This window comes from Adelges cooleyi, unplaced genomic scaffold, assembly GCF_023614345.1.
Source record: "Adelges cooleyi isolate 19-005CV unplaced genomic scaffold, UGA_ACOO_1.1 ACOO_flye_CR_arks_rails_tigmint_CR_PRNA_2, whole genome shotgun sequence".
Lineage (NCBI taxonomy): Eukaryota > Metazoa > Arthropoda > Insecta > Hemiptera > Adelgidae > Adelges > Adelges cooleyi.
This window is the reverse complement of record NW_026095860.1, coordinates 4,166,729-4,181,603: the sequence shown is the minus strand read 5'-3', so window position 1 is coordinate 4,181,603 and position 14,875 is coordinate 4,166,729. Positions and strand designations below refer to the sequence as shown.

The following is a 14,875-nucleotide window of genomic DNA, read 5'->3' as shown; positions in this document are numbered from 1 at the left end:
TGAACAAAATTAATTTAGGCGTTGTCTAAGACGTATAAACTGCACTCCTCTTCGACATGTTTTAGTTTTAGGAGCCAGCGCCCTCTAAACGTGACAACCTTACGAGTTGGCCATAATTAAATTAAGACACTCAACCTTAAGGAACAAACAAAGGGCGACTCCACCCCTCGTTTCGAGCACTGCTGATAACTGCACCGCGCAATCATTTTCTCGTGTCAGAAAGCCGCACGTGTGATTGATGAGGCCCGAAAACAACGACAATTCTACCGGTTATGGTATCGCATTATTATTTTCAACTCTTTATTGGATTTCATTAAAGTGCTGCCGAGTGTACAATTACCACGGCGGCGCGCAAAGATTTATGGGTCCAATGCAACGGCAAATAAACGTAATCGTGTTAGTTGAAAACAAGGCGCCTTCGACGACACATATTATATTATTATTAGACATTATTACCGGGTTAGGAGTCGGCGATACGCTCTCTATCCCAGTTGGCTTTGTCCGCTCGTCCAAGTGGCTGCCTCCCCCCTCCCCCCCCTGCACGCCTACCAATATGTATTGACCAATACAATTTCGTGGTTGATTTCCCTTGGGGAACCGACGGATAACCAAGTTCCCGGGAAGACGGGCGGGATAGTCTACTGTGGCGATGCAAAGACAAAGGGGCGGACAAGCAACGGAAAAGAAAAAAAAAAGAAGTCGAATGGTCGATTGATTTTTTTTTCTTTCTACAAACGTAAAGAGTAGCAGCTAGACATAAATTGAATAAGAACTTTGCCACAACAGAAACGGCTACATAGATGTAATATGTGTCCCAATAATAACGCAAACACTGTTTACTACGACCGACTATAGAAATGTTTGTCAGTCGACGGCTCAACATCATCATACAGTTTCGAAAATTGCAATTACATTCACTATGAAAAAGTAATTAAAAATGTACATTCGAAGTGCTCAGTAATAATTGTGTATCGGTTTCGATACTCGAAGCTTGAAAATAACAATACTTGTACAGTTATAATTTATTACAATAATTATTAACAAAAATCCAAGTTCTAAGCAACGTACATTATATGCTGCTACATCTAAGCGTCGAAATTGTTTATAGTGTGTAATGCAGTAAAAATATATTTATAATTACATTTTATAGTATTTTTGTAAATTAACTATCAAAATGAATACGAACACAGAGCAATGCGCATATCTTTGGAAATCTCATCTATAAACTACATTTATTAGACGTGTAGATTTACCTTTCTTATTAATTAAGAATCGATTTGGCGTCCAGCGAATTTAACTTAACGGTATTGCAAAGTATATAGTTCAATAAAGTGTTGACCTAAATCCTAATAAATTTAAAATGTCAATAATGTATTTTTAAACAATTATTATGATTCATATAATTTCGTCCCGGTTGAAATGATTGTTTAGCTCTAAAACTAATAAATAAGTGATTACTTTCGCGATAAAAGAAGAAATTAAATTACATTGTAGGTGTACAACCTGACCTATGATTTGAGTAACAATTTTACAACTAACTGATTCAAACGAAGCCCCACAAATAAAAATTGATTTCATAGCGTTTGACTTTATTGCAGTTGAGAGAATCATAAAATTCCAGATTGTTAATTAAAAATAAAATATTCAATAAAATCAAATAGGAAATGTTTTTTGAAGTAAAGCTGGTGATAATGTTGACTTATTGGCAAGCAAAATGGTTTAAAAAATGTTTACCGGTAATTGAGAATAGAGTAGATTGAAATCGTACATTTTAGCGTTGTTTTGGTGTAATAAAGTTTTTTTTAAACCCTTTATACCTACTTCTCGAGCAACTGGATCATGTCACGGTAGCGTACTAAGGAACCTAAACTAGTGCAATGCTCTCAGTTCACACAATAGTTCGGCATCAAATCTAAAACGGCAGAGCCAACGATCTGCAAACGTAATAAAGACGGTAAGCCATTTTTATAGACGTATAAACGTCTCGGGGCGGTTGACTATATGTATGTGAGTTTAAAGGTATAAAATCTATAATGCGCAGAGGTCGTGGTTATAGTGGAAAAGACACAAGATAAAAGTTAATGATCCACCTATAGCCCTGCCAAGAACTCGCCTACTATGAAAACCGGAAGCAAGGTAGGTGTAATGTGGACCGTACACCTAAAGATAATGTAATTGGTTTGCTTAGTGTATATATGAGCGATGGAAATCCGAAAATCCGGATTATTAAAAAAAACGCTATTTAAGTCACTTGAAAATCTTATAAATATTAAATACTGTTACAATATAAAGATGTGTACCTAAGTAAAATTTGTTGATAAAAAATTAAACAAAAAACTTGTCTATAAAATGCTTTCGGATTCCGTATTTTCGTATTTCAACAAATCCAAAATCCAAAAGCAGTTTATCTTTTTGGTGTTTTGTTTATTTTTAAAAATTTATCAAACAACTTTTACTTAGGTACATAGCTTTATATTGTAAAATTATTTAACACTTATATGATTTTTAAGTAGCTTAAATAGGTTTTTTGTGAAAATCCGGATTATCGGATTCCCATTACTAGTATATTTTATAATAGACGTATAAAACGAGTAATTCTGTCTACATTTGATTGCTCGACTGTTTTAGCGAACCTAACTGCGTATCCGAATAATTGATTGACTTGTCCGCAATTAAAAACCCAATAATGGCAACATAATGGGCACAACTATGAAGTGCTCATACCGTTGTGTAATAATAATATGCTAAATTCAAAGTGGCCAGTTTATACGGTTATATTATGGACTATACAGAAACCGGAGTAATTTTTAAACAATTACAATAATTTATTCGGGCACGAGGAGAGGCCAAAAGTATATACAGCAGCAGAAGAGATAATATAATAGTGTAATATTATCTTAACGGGTCGTTAAACCGCCGAGACTGTTACCGCCCTTATGTGGTCGTGGGACGCGTTTTTGTCGGCAAACAAAGATGCGCGCTAATACCGGTATTAATTTTTCGTTACTACTTCTTTTTTTATATTTTAATTTTTTTTTTAAATATAATTATGCCGCCTCGCTCTCCCGAGCTGTTATAGAGTATAGCTACTGTATACAGTGTGAGGTTTATCGGCTCTGCATCGTTGCGGCGGTTGCAGTGAGTGAATCGTTTTTTGGCTTTTCTTAATAAGGAAAACCTACGGCCGAACAAATGGGCCGTGAACGCACAGGATCGTCTCTCCGGGGTGCCGTTCCCCGGGAGCGCCGGCACAGCACAGCATAGGGGAAACGCTATAAATTTTAGAATCTTTAAAACAACTCCAGCCGAGAACCGAAACACACACAGCGACCGCCATCGTGTCACGCGTGCATCGATAGCTCTCTTCGATACACGCAGAGCCGTCGCAAAGCTTTTTATTTCTCGTTTGTCGCTGTCGCCCATTCGATACAGCTGTGAAAAATGAGTAAACCCCGAAAGGGTTGTAAAGAATTTCTCTGGAAACAGCAGACCAAAATATTCGGCCAAAAGGCCGGCACTAACAAAATAATATTCTAGTTTATATATATAAAATATATATATATCTAAACAGTAGAAAGTACAAAAAAAAATGTAAATTATTATACTAAGGGGGCGCCATACAGACCATTTTTTTCAGTCAAAACACATCATTTTCATTCCATCGCACAGGCCTAACCACCAGTGATCCGATAAGCAATCTAAAAACAGATTTGAATTCGTCATGAAGTTTACTTAGGATCGGTCGAGGTACTTTTTTCAATTTTTAATTTTAACCCTTTCTAAATTTTATTTTAAAATGTTGAAATTTTATAAAATGTTCAAACGTGTTTTATACATAGTAGGAATAAGATATCAAAAAAGTACGTTGACCGATCTCAAGTAAATTTCATGACAAATACAAATCTGTTTTTATATTACTTATCGGATCACTGGTTGAGCCTGTGCGATGGAACACAAAAAATGTACGTTATATTAACTAAAATGGCTTTTACTCATAGATAAAATGATTTAAATTAAAAATAATACCTTGATGCTTATACAAATTAACCGGTAAATTTATTTAAACCAATTTTTTCATAAATATTGCCTATACAAAACTCCTTAAAAATGGTCTGTATGGAGCCCCCTTAAACATGTTTGATCATAACAACACTGTACAACAGTGTTTTGAAACAACACCCAAAACGCAAGTGTTTTATAGGAATTTCCGAGGAGTCTCGACCGGGATTACCGCAGAGGACGGGTCTAAGTTGATTGTGATCCGTCTCGGAGAGTGATGGTTAGCTAATTTCGAGACGGTCTAAACCGCGACACTGTGCACACGTGTACAACTTACTAGACTACTAATCACGAACCCGGTTTGTTTATTGTTGAGACGTCTAAAGTGTCCGGATGCTGCTCGCGCACAGGAACTGCGGAGCCCGGCAGACCGGCCGACCGACGTCTCTGCGGAGAGTGTATAGTCGCTACGGGGTTAACGGTGCCAAGTCGTTTTGGCCTGAGGTCCCCCATGTATATACGAACCGCCGCCGCCGCCGCCGCCTTACCCTGCCCCGGCCGGGTTGTTTGTACAGCGTAATTTATATATTGGATTACGCGAAATTGGCTTTACGGTTCACTCGATTAAAGGAAGACCCCCTCCAGTGTATAAATGTAAAGAGAGACGGCAATAAAGTGCGTTTGCCGCGCAGCTGTCGTTGCCCGTTCGACGTCCGACCGGGTGCTCTTGAGTCTTATCCAAAGTGGAATGCGCCTACATTCCGGTTGCAAATACCGCCGAAGGCCCCAAGACCTAGGGACGATCAGTTTCTACATTATTCGTTCGCCCCTTTACACCCTATCGAGCGCAATGAACATTCGCTATTTTCCATTATACTAACAAAATTCGATATAATATATATATAACTTTTGTACATTGGAAAAAAAAAATTTGTTGAACGAGCATAATAATAATATAGTGATAACCAATTTATTGCAATTAAAAAAAAAAAAAAAACCATATTTTTTTTTGTCAGGTGTGGGGTTCGAACCCACGCTCCCGTTTGGGAACCAGAGCTTAAATCTGGCGCCTTAGACCGCTCGGCCAACCTGACAGTTGAATTACACCGAACATTATGTACAAAATTAACCTGTAAGTAATGCTATCAAGGGCGGATTCAGTATTTATTTACGGTCGGGGCACTTTATAGGAGAAATTATATAATATACCTGAGCATAGGCGTATGTAGCCTGTAGGTCTTGGGGGAAAACCAGGGCGCAATTTTCCTACTTGACGGCCCTAGAATATTAACAAAAGAGCACAAAATGATAGAAAATAATTTACTGAAATGGAAAAAATCACATTAAAATAAATAAAATAACCTGCGTTTTAATAATTATAATTTTTAATATGAAATATAACAGGAACAAAATTCAACATTAAAATCATTAATAGGACGTCACACACCAGTTCATTTCTTCGAATAACCCACCTTGCGCGGATTAATTTTACAAAAGCTGTAATCAAAACTAAGAAACCAAATGTTCACATAATATAGACAACAACACTATCTGTGCTCAATCATTGCCCTTTTTTAATATTTCAACCAGTTAATGAATAATTCATTAATTAAGAATTATAAGAAAGGACTTTTTTAAAAATGATTTAGCGTCGGCTGTATTAGGTATAGGTATCGAAATAATACGGATGCTGAAGCACAGATAATTTTGTCATATATAATATGTATGAATTTCTTTTCTTAACTATATACGAAGCCTCAGAAAAATTAATCCGCGTAAAACTCAACTCAACAGAATTAGATAGTCCGAAAAATAATTTAACTACCAAAAAAAGTGTCCTAACTACTGAAATAATAATTATACAGTTAAACCTTTAAGTTAAGATTTTGTAAAAATTGCCTATACTTTACTCCTTAAAAATGGGCGGTGCGGTGTGGCGTCCTCTTAAACTATGTAACAAAAAAAAATGTTGAAATCGGTTCGGTAGACGCTTCAGAAAGTGACTACGCTTTTAAGTCTTCATTCGTAAAAAAATTGACATTCTCTATTCCCCTTAAAGGTTGATAGTTACATCGTACAATACAATTTGACTTTTTTTCCAGAAGCAAGTATCAAAATATACTTGTTTCTCTTCGGTGCGAACACAAATTGTAAGCATCCTAAAAACAAAAATTAAAATTTTCTAATTTTCTTTTTGTATATGAAAAAAATACAAATTATAAATTAATTCTGAAACAAATTTTGAATTTAGAAAAACAATTAAAAAAATGTATTTATCAAAATCTATTCGAAATAGTTTTTCGAATATTATTCAAACGTACAGAAAACGATAAAAATACTACAAAGCGGTAATTTTTACAACCTCTGGAGACGATTAAACAAATTTGCAAAATATTCTAGAAAAATGGTGGGGTCAGATTCAGACGGAAAAATGTGTTTGGATTTCCGTTTAAAAAAGCCAGATTTTTTTTTAAACGATGTAATAAGATAAATGGTTTGCTTCTTAAATGTATTAGTTTAATTATATTTTTGTAGACCAAACCGATTCACGCACACTCGCAACTAGAGATTCGTTGTATAATATTTGAACCATAATACCCACATTAGTTATTTATTATTCTCTTGGAGCAATTTTATTTCTTTAAGTATTCACTTTTTGTCATTAAAAATGTACTTTTGCAAGTCGTTTGGCTAAATAAACATTTGTGTGTACTATTATTGTACTTTATAGCAGTTATTTTATTCAGTTTTGTACTTTTTAATTTGTATGCTGACAGTGTTGGCTTGAAAAAAAAAATATAATTAATTTTCAACTTAAGTAACAAAAAATTAAATTAAAGATTTAGTTGTTTTTTGAACGACTGCCATAACTTTTTTACATTAAATTATAAAGTGTATTCGTACAACTACCATTTGTTATAATTTTAATTAGCGTCTTAAAACTTAATAACAATTGTATTTTAGAGGTAATAAAACGTCTGGTAGGTACATTGTAAATGAACCGTTGGCGGTGTAAACACTAAAGAAAGTGTGTAAAGATGTCCGTTGAATAGCTTTATTATAATTTATAACAATGTTGTCCAAACACATTTAAAGGGTAACGCATTGCAAAAATTAGGCATAAAAGTTAATCTTTATTTTTTATTTGTAATTTTGTTTCATCAGTCGCTTATAGCCGAGTGACTGCGTACAGCGTAATAAATGATTCACATTTTAATTGGAAACAACCTGTACCTGGCACCCTTTCAATGCGCTTGAAATAATCACATGTCAAGGTGTTCGACTGTACTATTAAAATGGTTTGCTTGGCCAAACGTGCACAAAATGTACACAACTCATTATATTCAATTGCCTCACACCCCTCTTTCAACAGAGGTGATTGCTCCCTTCGACTTCTGCCTCTTAACCACCCCCTCCACAGGCTTTTGTTATTCATTTTTCTAAACTTAAGTTAACCATTTTACTATTGAAAAAACATTAAAAAAATGTTTACTTTTTAAGAGTAATATTATATTAAATTAAACTGGCAATGCCATATGCAAACATTAATTTATTCGGAATCAATTAAATATAATTTAAAATTAAAACAGCCAAAATTATGATTAATTTTAATGTAGAAACGGTTTTTTGTAAAATGCTAATTTAGATGTCGGAATAATAATAATATTGTTACTAGTTATAACAAATGTTTGAAACATGTAGTGTAAATATAGCAGGACAGTATGTTAAATATTAAAATTTAAATATGATATGGATTTTCTTCTAACAGAATGTATAAAGAGCAACAGATGTTCACACAATATTATTTTAGTGAGATTAACTTTTGCCTTATAATCGATTACGTTTAGCTTTTATTATTAAATTTACATTAAATATTTATAAAATACACTAAAATTATGGGAATCAACGTTTATTGTTATGTACTGTGAAAAGCTTTCATAAACCAATCAAAATATAGTGTTAAGTTAATACTAAATCAGTTTAAAACAAACTTTTAAGACTACAATGATAAAAATTATATAATACAATATGAACAGAGCATACTATATATTATAAATGTGTTATGAGCAAAGTAAATGCGCGTTATTTTATTTAACGTTAAATCATATTATGATCCGATTTAAATGTTGGGTTTTCAGAATAACGTATTAAAAAAAAATGTTTAGTGATTTCTCTTCTTGCTATAGCAACTTGTTAGGAAACAAAAAAAGTATAAACAATTTGCATAATTCGGCGAAAATAAAATGTTGCACAACAATACAAAACCAACAAAATTAATTTTAACGTAATATGAAGTTGGGTAATTTTGTTTTTACTGGAAAATTTCTTTAAATAGTGCATATTGACTAATCAGAAATTGCAAACGATAAAAATTAACTTTAAATCATTTCCTACACGTTTTTATCAGCCGACTACCGTTTTTATTTTTAAGTAGTATTATTTTTGTGTGCGAAGTCTTGATAATAGAAAAATCAAGGTAAAAAAAAAACACATGTTATGGTTTAAACTTTCTTTATAATTTATAAAAAAATATATTGATACAAACGATTAAATAAATGAATAACGTGAAATATAAATCTACCTATTATTATTTCTATATCTTGAGTGTAAAATGGGCAATGTCAGTCCACTAAACATTCACATTAATACATACTTTATATACTGTAAAAATGGTGGCCGTTTCCAATAAATAATAATAAATTTGAATAGCAAAGTGTACACTGTATACATTAAATTACTCGAGAACAACCAATAAAGTTTAACACTTAGCATTCTTTATGGATCGGTCGGAGAAAAGAAAAGAAAAAATGTTTTGAAATAATTTAATCGAAAAATAAAATGTGGCAACTTTGATAACCGTTTATAGTGTACACAAACCTGTATTCGTAAAAAATAAAGGTTTGTAAAAAAAAAGCACAGAACGGATTTTCATATCGGATGTAAAATAAATATTATATATATACATATAGATATTAAAAAAGGCGTCACTGGTCTACAACTACATAATATGTATAACCGTGAACGAAGACTGAATTATGAGTAAAACTAAAAAAAATGAACGAATCCCTAATAGTATTATAATAATATACGAAAAGTTATAAATAATTTTGAATTTTTCCAACGTGGTGTTCGGTTAAGCTGGGCTTACAATGTTAATTCCACATCAACCCGCTTGTTTCGAAACTTATATTACTCGTATAGGCGGATCTATTTTAATACCTGTACCTGATGTGTGCAGAAAAAAAAATGTAATACAAACGCATAAAAGCATATGAAAATATATGAAATATTTAATTTTCCGCCGATTTGCGAGTTAGTTTAAATTTGACGTTGAGACGGTTATGCGGTTCTTTTTTTTCTTTTTTTTTACTTCGGCTTGATTTTCTTTGCGTGCGCCAGCAATGAAATTGTTTCTGGTGGGTTACGCAGTATATCAAGGTGACTTTGAAGCGTACTATAACAATATGAAGAGTATATAATAATATTAGGTATACTCTGGTACGGCTGGAAATGTGTTTTCCCTTTTTTATTTCGGTGAAAAAAAAATGGCTAGACGGTGTGTAAAAAGAGCAAGGGGCGAAAATAATGTAAGCCCAAATCAAAAGGGATCTTTATCGACAGCCTTACATAACGCAAATAACTCGGCGAAAGCTCTTTTGTCATCGTTTGTGTTGAATAATATAGTAATAATATAGTCCATTCGTGCTGGCTGACCTACGCACACCTGCGCCGAGGCAAACTATGATAATAAGCTTTCCAATTATGTGCAGGCTTTTTTTTTGTGTGCTATCTTTGTGGTCTAAATGGCATTGGCGAAGATCTGGGGGGGGGGCTTGAGATACGAAAACCCTTAAAACTTAAAATTAGCGTTTTTCAAAATAGCTACATTTATTTTTTAGTAAGAGATTTGTTGAAAAAAATATAAGTAGCGCTAATTTTAAGTTTTAAGGTTCTTAGAATCTCCGTTTGATCTCCGTCATTGCTAAGTCACGGACTTCAATTCGTATCATATCAAATTTGCCTAGAATTATAACTTTATACTTTGGAAGTTTTTTTATTATATTTCTTAAAAAATATTTGATTCGATGAACCGAGAAAAATTCAAAACCTGTGTTTAAATTGTTTTAAGATTTCAAAAATACAGCCTAATGTATATATTATAAAAAAAACTCAAAAATAACCTATTTAGTACTTTTTTAACTTCGTTTAAGTTCGTTCATTAAATATTTATTTTTAAAAAATATTTACTAAATTGTTAGTCTATCAAGAGTTATTTTGTATTAAAATGTTCGCGTTAGTTTGACCAATTATTTGTTTTCACTATTGTGTTATAGTTTGTAATAAAGTTACAATAAGTATTATTAGGTATTTTTATTTTTAGTTGAAAGGTATATGTTGTTTTAGTTTTTCCTATTGGTTTTTTTTATAGGCTAGTATTGTGAAATTATATCTCAATTAGTGTCGGAGGGAAAATGTTAACTCTTAATTTCAGATAGTCAATTTTTATTTTTAATTACAGCACCTGCTCTGAAATTGTGCCTATGTCTTTTTTGTGTACTATACATTATAACAAAGCCAAAGCGTGGTCTGCGCAAATAGTAACGGCCGAGATTTGTACTATTATTATCAATATTGTTATTGATATTCTTATTACTATTATTTGACCGTGGTTTCGATATAATATTGCACTACTGTGCAACCTACGTGACTGAAATACTCTATAAACCGTTGGCGGGCACGGCCGATTACAATCTGGCGGTCGTGCTACAACATTATCAGCTTTGGTCTCCGCCGAACTTATGCTTTAACTAAGTGTAGGTAATGTGTGTGTGTGTGTGTTTGAGATATACAATATTATACACTACACACACACACACACACATTAATGTAGAACTTTGAGTCTCGTTCTGTGAAATTTACGACCCAGGTATCCAAGTGAATAGTGGCGGCGCTATCGAACTTTCGGTGTATTATATTGTACTATTATTATTATTATATAATATATATATATATATATATATATATATATATATGTATATATTGTAATGCGTGCGGCTGAAGGGTAGAGCGCTCGGGCCTAAAACGCAACAGTGGAGCCGGTGGAAAATTCCCAATCCACTTTACCCTCTGCCACAGAGTACGCCCCCTCACCTATATAGCGACCATTCCTCGTCTGCTGCTGCTGCTGCGGTTACACTCATTAATAACTCAGTTGCCGTTTAAATGACACTGCAGTCGGCCGGGGCGAGAGCACCCCTTGTCTGTCGCGTTATCATCCTCGCAACATATACGACGATAATGACCTGCCAAATTAAACCTACGCTATATTACACACGCGTTGTGCATATATTTACCGAGTGGTAAATTAAAAAAAAAGAAAAAAAAATATGTCCCGCGTTATATTATACCGTTCTCCCCTCCCATCGTCACTGACGATCAGTGTTATCTCCGGATCTAGAGCCCACGGCTCATCACATTGTACGGCATAAACGGCATAAACCGAAAAAGTGTAGATGAATATGAAAAAAACAAACCCATGAAAAACGGAAGGGTCAAACATTTTAGGAAACCCTGTATAATAACGAGAAAACCACATTATTAAATAGACATTTTTATTGTATTTTTTTTTTTTAGGTCTATGTGGGAGAGGGGGTCATTGGCGCAACTAAAGGAGGGCCTAAGGAAGTGTAAATACTCTGAAAGCACCCTTAGAGTTACAAAGTAAAAACTATAAACCTTACTTGGGGATTGTGCCTGATTGCATGCTGACATTTTCTCAGAGCACGAACGAGTTTAGAACTTCCATAGCCTTCCTCTAGTTGCGCCAATGGAGGGGGTTGTTATATAGATATTCGTAGGCGCTAGCAAACTTGTAGTTTAATATTGTAGTTGTTAAGCGGGAGTTAGCGAATGTGTCATATAACCTGTAACCCAAGCCGGACGTCACAGCGATTACTTAGTAATCGCTATCAAAATCGGTGTAGCCGTTCTTACACCAAGTTAGAACAAACACACAGAGGCTCAACTTTATTTACAAGAAGAAGATTATACTACACAAATTTCTATTTAAATAACGACCAGGTTCGGTCGGCATTAGCCCTACAAAAATTTAGTTTTACCCCACTTGTGGTTCAAAAAATTTAATTTTTACTGTGTGTATTGTGCCCCTTCGATAAAATATATTATTTGTCAGCTCATTGCCCCCACCAATGAAAAATGCTTGTCGGCGCCACTGTCACAATGTTCGGATTATCTCGCAGTATTATAATTTGGGGCAAATGACATTGGATATCCAGGACGAGACCCTATCCATATTGACAATAATTATGGTTCTATTTTTAGAAGGGCATGACGTGTCCCATGTGAAACACCAAAAGAGTACGGAATCGTTCGTGGTCCACGTGACGTTATGGAACAGTACATAATAAATAATTTCAAGTTGCGTGCAGGTTTTTTCTCCGATTCTCTAATGTGCTTTCAGAACTTTTGAAAGAGATTGGGCGGCCGCCGACATATTATGTAGTGTCTATCACGAAGTGTGTAAAGTTACTATTTATTTCTACAGTGGCTTTTATCAGTATTAAATTACTTGGGAACTTTGCAGCAGGAATTTACTTTGAAAGAGTGCGTACGTGTGTGCAACTGTAAGTTTCATGCAGATGTTTCGCGTTTAGCAGGCCTAAAGTTGTACAATAGTTCAGCTACAACACACAGTTTTGTATGACGTGTAATTCAAAAATAATGGGCACTACTGTTTTTGCTGACTCATACGGTAAAAATCGCACGGATTTTGTCATTTGGCAAACGAAATAGTTCAAAACTATATTACAAACGTTTCAACTTTACCTATATAACCGCGTTTGTGTGTTTATCGTTTTAACGCTCATTAAAACGACAAAATATAATAATGAACTGAATATACTGAATGGTATACTTGTAGCTAATTATTATTCTGCAAGTTATACAGGGCATTTAAATTTCAAGGCGCGGCAAAGTGATGCGTTTATACATAATATATATATATATATATATCTGCACAGTGAACTTTCCGACCACGCCGTTTTATTCGCCTAAACTTTTAAAGCTCTTAACCCTGTATACGATATTGGTGTTCAAGGAAATCATACTACGAGATAGTTGTATATTATTATAACATATACTGTATTTGTGTGGTATTACACAATAGGTTCGATTAAATAATAAACAATTATTCTAATAATATATTTTCATTGCAGAGCTCTCTTATTTTCGATTGATATAGATATAGCCTAATAATTTTAATTATGAAATAATAGTTCAGATCTAAATAATTATATTATACTGATAATAGTTGAGAGATTATTTTGTTTAAACTACATAAGATTTGGGGTATGTGGGCCCGGTGGTGGCAAGAGTCGTTAATATAAGATGAGTAATTGATGACAATCTAACTGTAAAGCGGCCCTTGGGAGTATTACAAATGAAGACAGTACAAGACGTAAATAGAGAGAGGAGCGATAGGTGCGGATCCAAGGGGGGGGGGAGGGCAAAGGGCGATCGCCGTAGACTCTGGTTAGTAATAGACAAATCTGCAAAATCAAATAGACGAAACGATCAATTTAATTATTTTTGTGATGAGTTATAGTACTTATAACCAGTAATTTACCTAAGAATTAATGAATTATATAACTAGTAAAAAAACTTTGACAACTTATAAGGCGTGTAAAAATTGAAAATATCTATTCCCAAACAGTATTGGTTTAAATTGGTAAAATATGCAAAAATTGTTTTTATTAGGATTAAAGTAGAAAATAATAAAAAATAATCTAAACAATATTTGGGGGTGGAGCAAAAAAATCAAACATTAAAAAAATTCAAGTTCTCCAATCAAAGTGCCTTCGCCGAATTCCTAACGCCCCCACCTTATTTTTTTTTACGAAACAATTTATAACGACCTTCGCCTTCCCCTACTGTAAAACAAACCGCTATCTCTCGATATAAACTCTTTCACAACCGTCTCCAAAATCATCCAAACCATCGTATTAAAAATCTGTCCTCCCACACAATCCCAGATAACCCTCCTCGTCGCCTAAAAAGATACTGGTGTAGAAGAGACCTTCTTCAACAATAAACAATAAGTGTTAGTATGATTGTAATTGTAATTTAGTTTAAGTTACTCGTGTCAATAGGAGTTCCGCCACTGGGCGGTCTCTCCACAAGTTATTCAAGTTATGTATATATTATTTTATCTCAAATACTTATTGTACATTTCATACAGATTGTATTTTTATTTTAATATAAAAAATAAAACAACAATATTTATCTAGGAATTAACAATATGCACAACGCCGCTAATTGACTGTAACGTGTAATTATATTATTAGTCAGTGTCGTTTTTTCTAATTATTAAACTCTTTTCGAGAACTTTGTTCAACAACCGTGTGTAGGTAGGTATAGCCCGTTATTATACACGTGATCGGTTTACACGGCGAAACAGTCCAAAACACATATAATATACACTGAGGTGTCATACTGTGTGTACATATCGTAAGTCACGTGTTTATAGGTTAGCATAAGGAAAGTATTGGCGGGCAACATGTGCGCGTTATTATGTTGTCCGAACTTTTACTGCTGTAATATTTCTGTTTGTGTGTGTTTGCACCATACTATTATGAAGGGTTTGCACACAGCTCTAGTGTTTGCCTCCACCCCTTTAAACGCATACATACCTAGCTCGACTCATAACTTTTTACACAATGGCCGCGGTGCGAGAAAAACGCTGTATATATATATATATATATATATGGAACTATAGGCGAACCGATATTATAATATTATGTCTGTGTACTATTTCGGAAACGCGTTATCGGCGGCTATATTATATTATGCTATTCAA

The 14,875-nt window shown here is 33.9% G+C and overlaps 1 protein-coding gene and 1 non-coding gene across 2 annotated transcripts in view; one reads left to right on the top strand and one right to left on the bottom strand.

Moving 5' to 3' along the window:
* Window positions 1-14,875, top strand: part of LOC126833431 (spondin-2) — an 89,488-nt gene that overhangs the window by 28,862 nt on the left and 45,751 nt on the right. The window lies entirely within an intron of this gene.
* On the bottom strand, window positions 5,010-5,093 carry Trnal-uaa (transfer RNA leucine (anticodon UAA)). Its single transcript has one exon. It is a non-coding gene; the product is annotated as a tRNA-Leu (tRNA).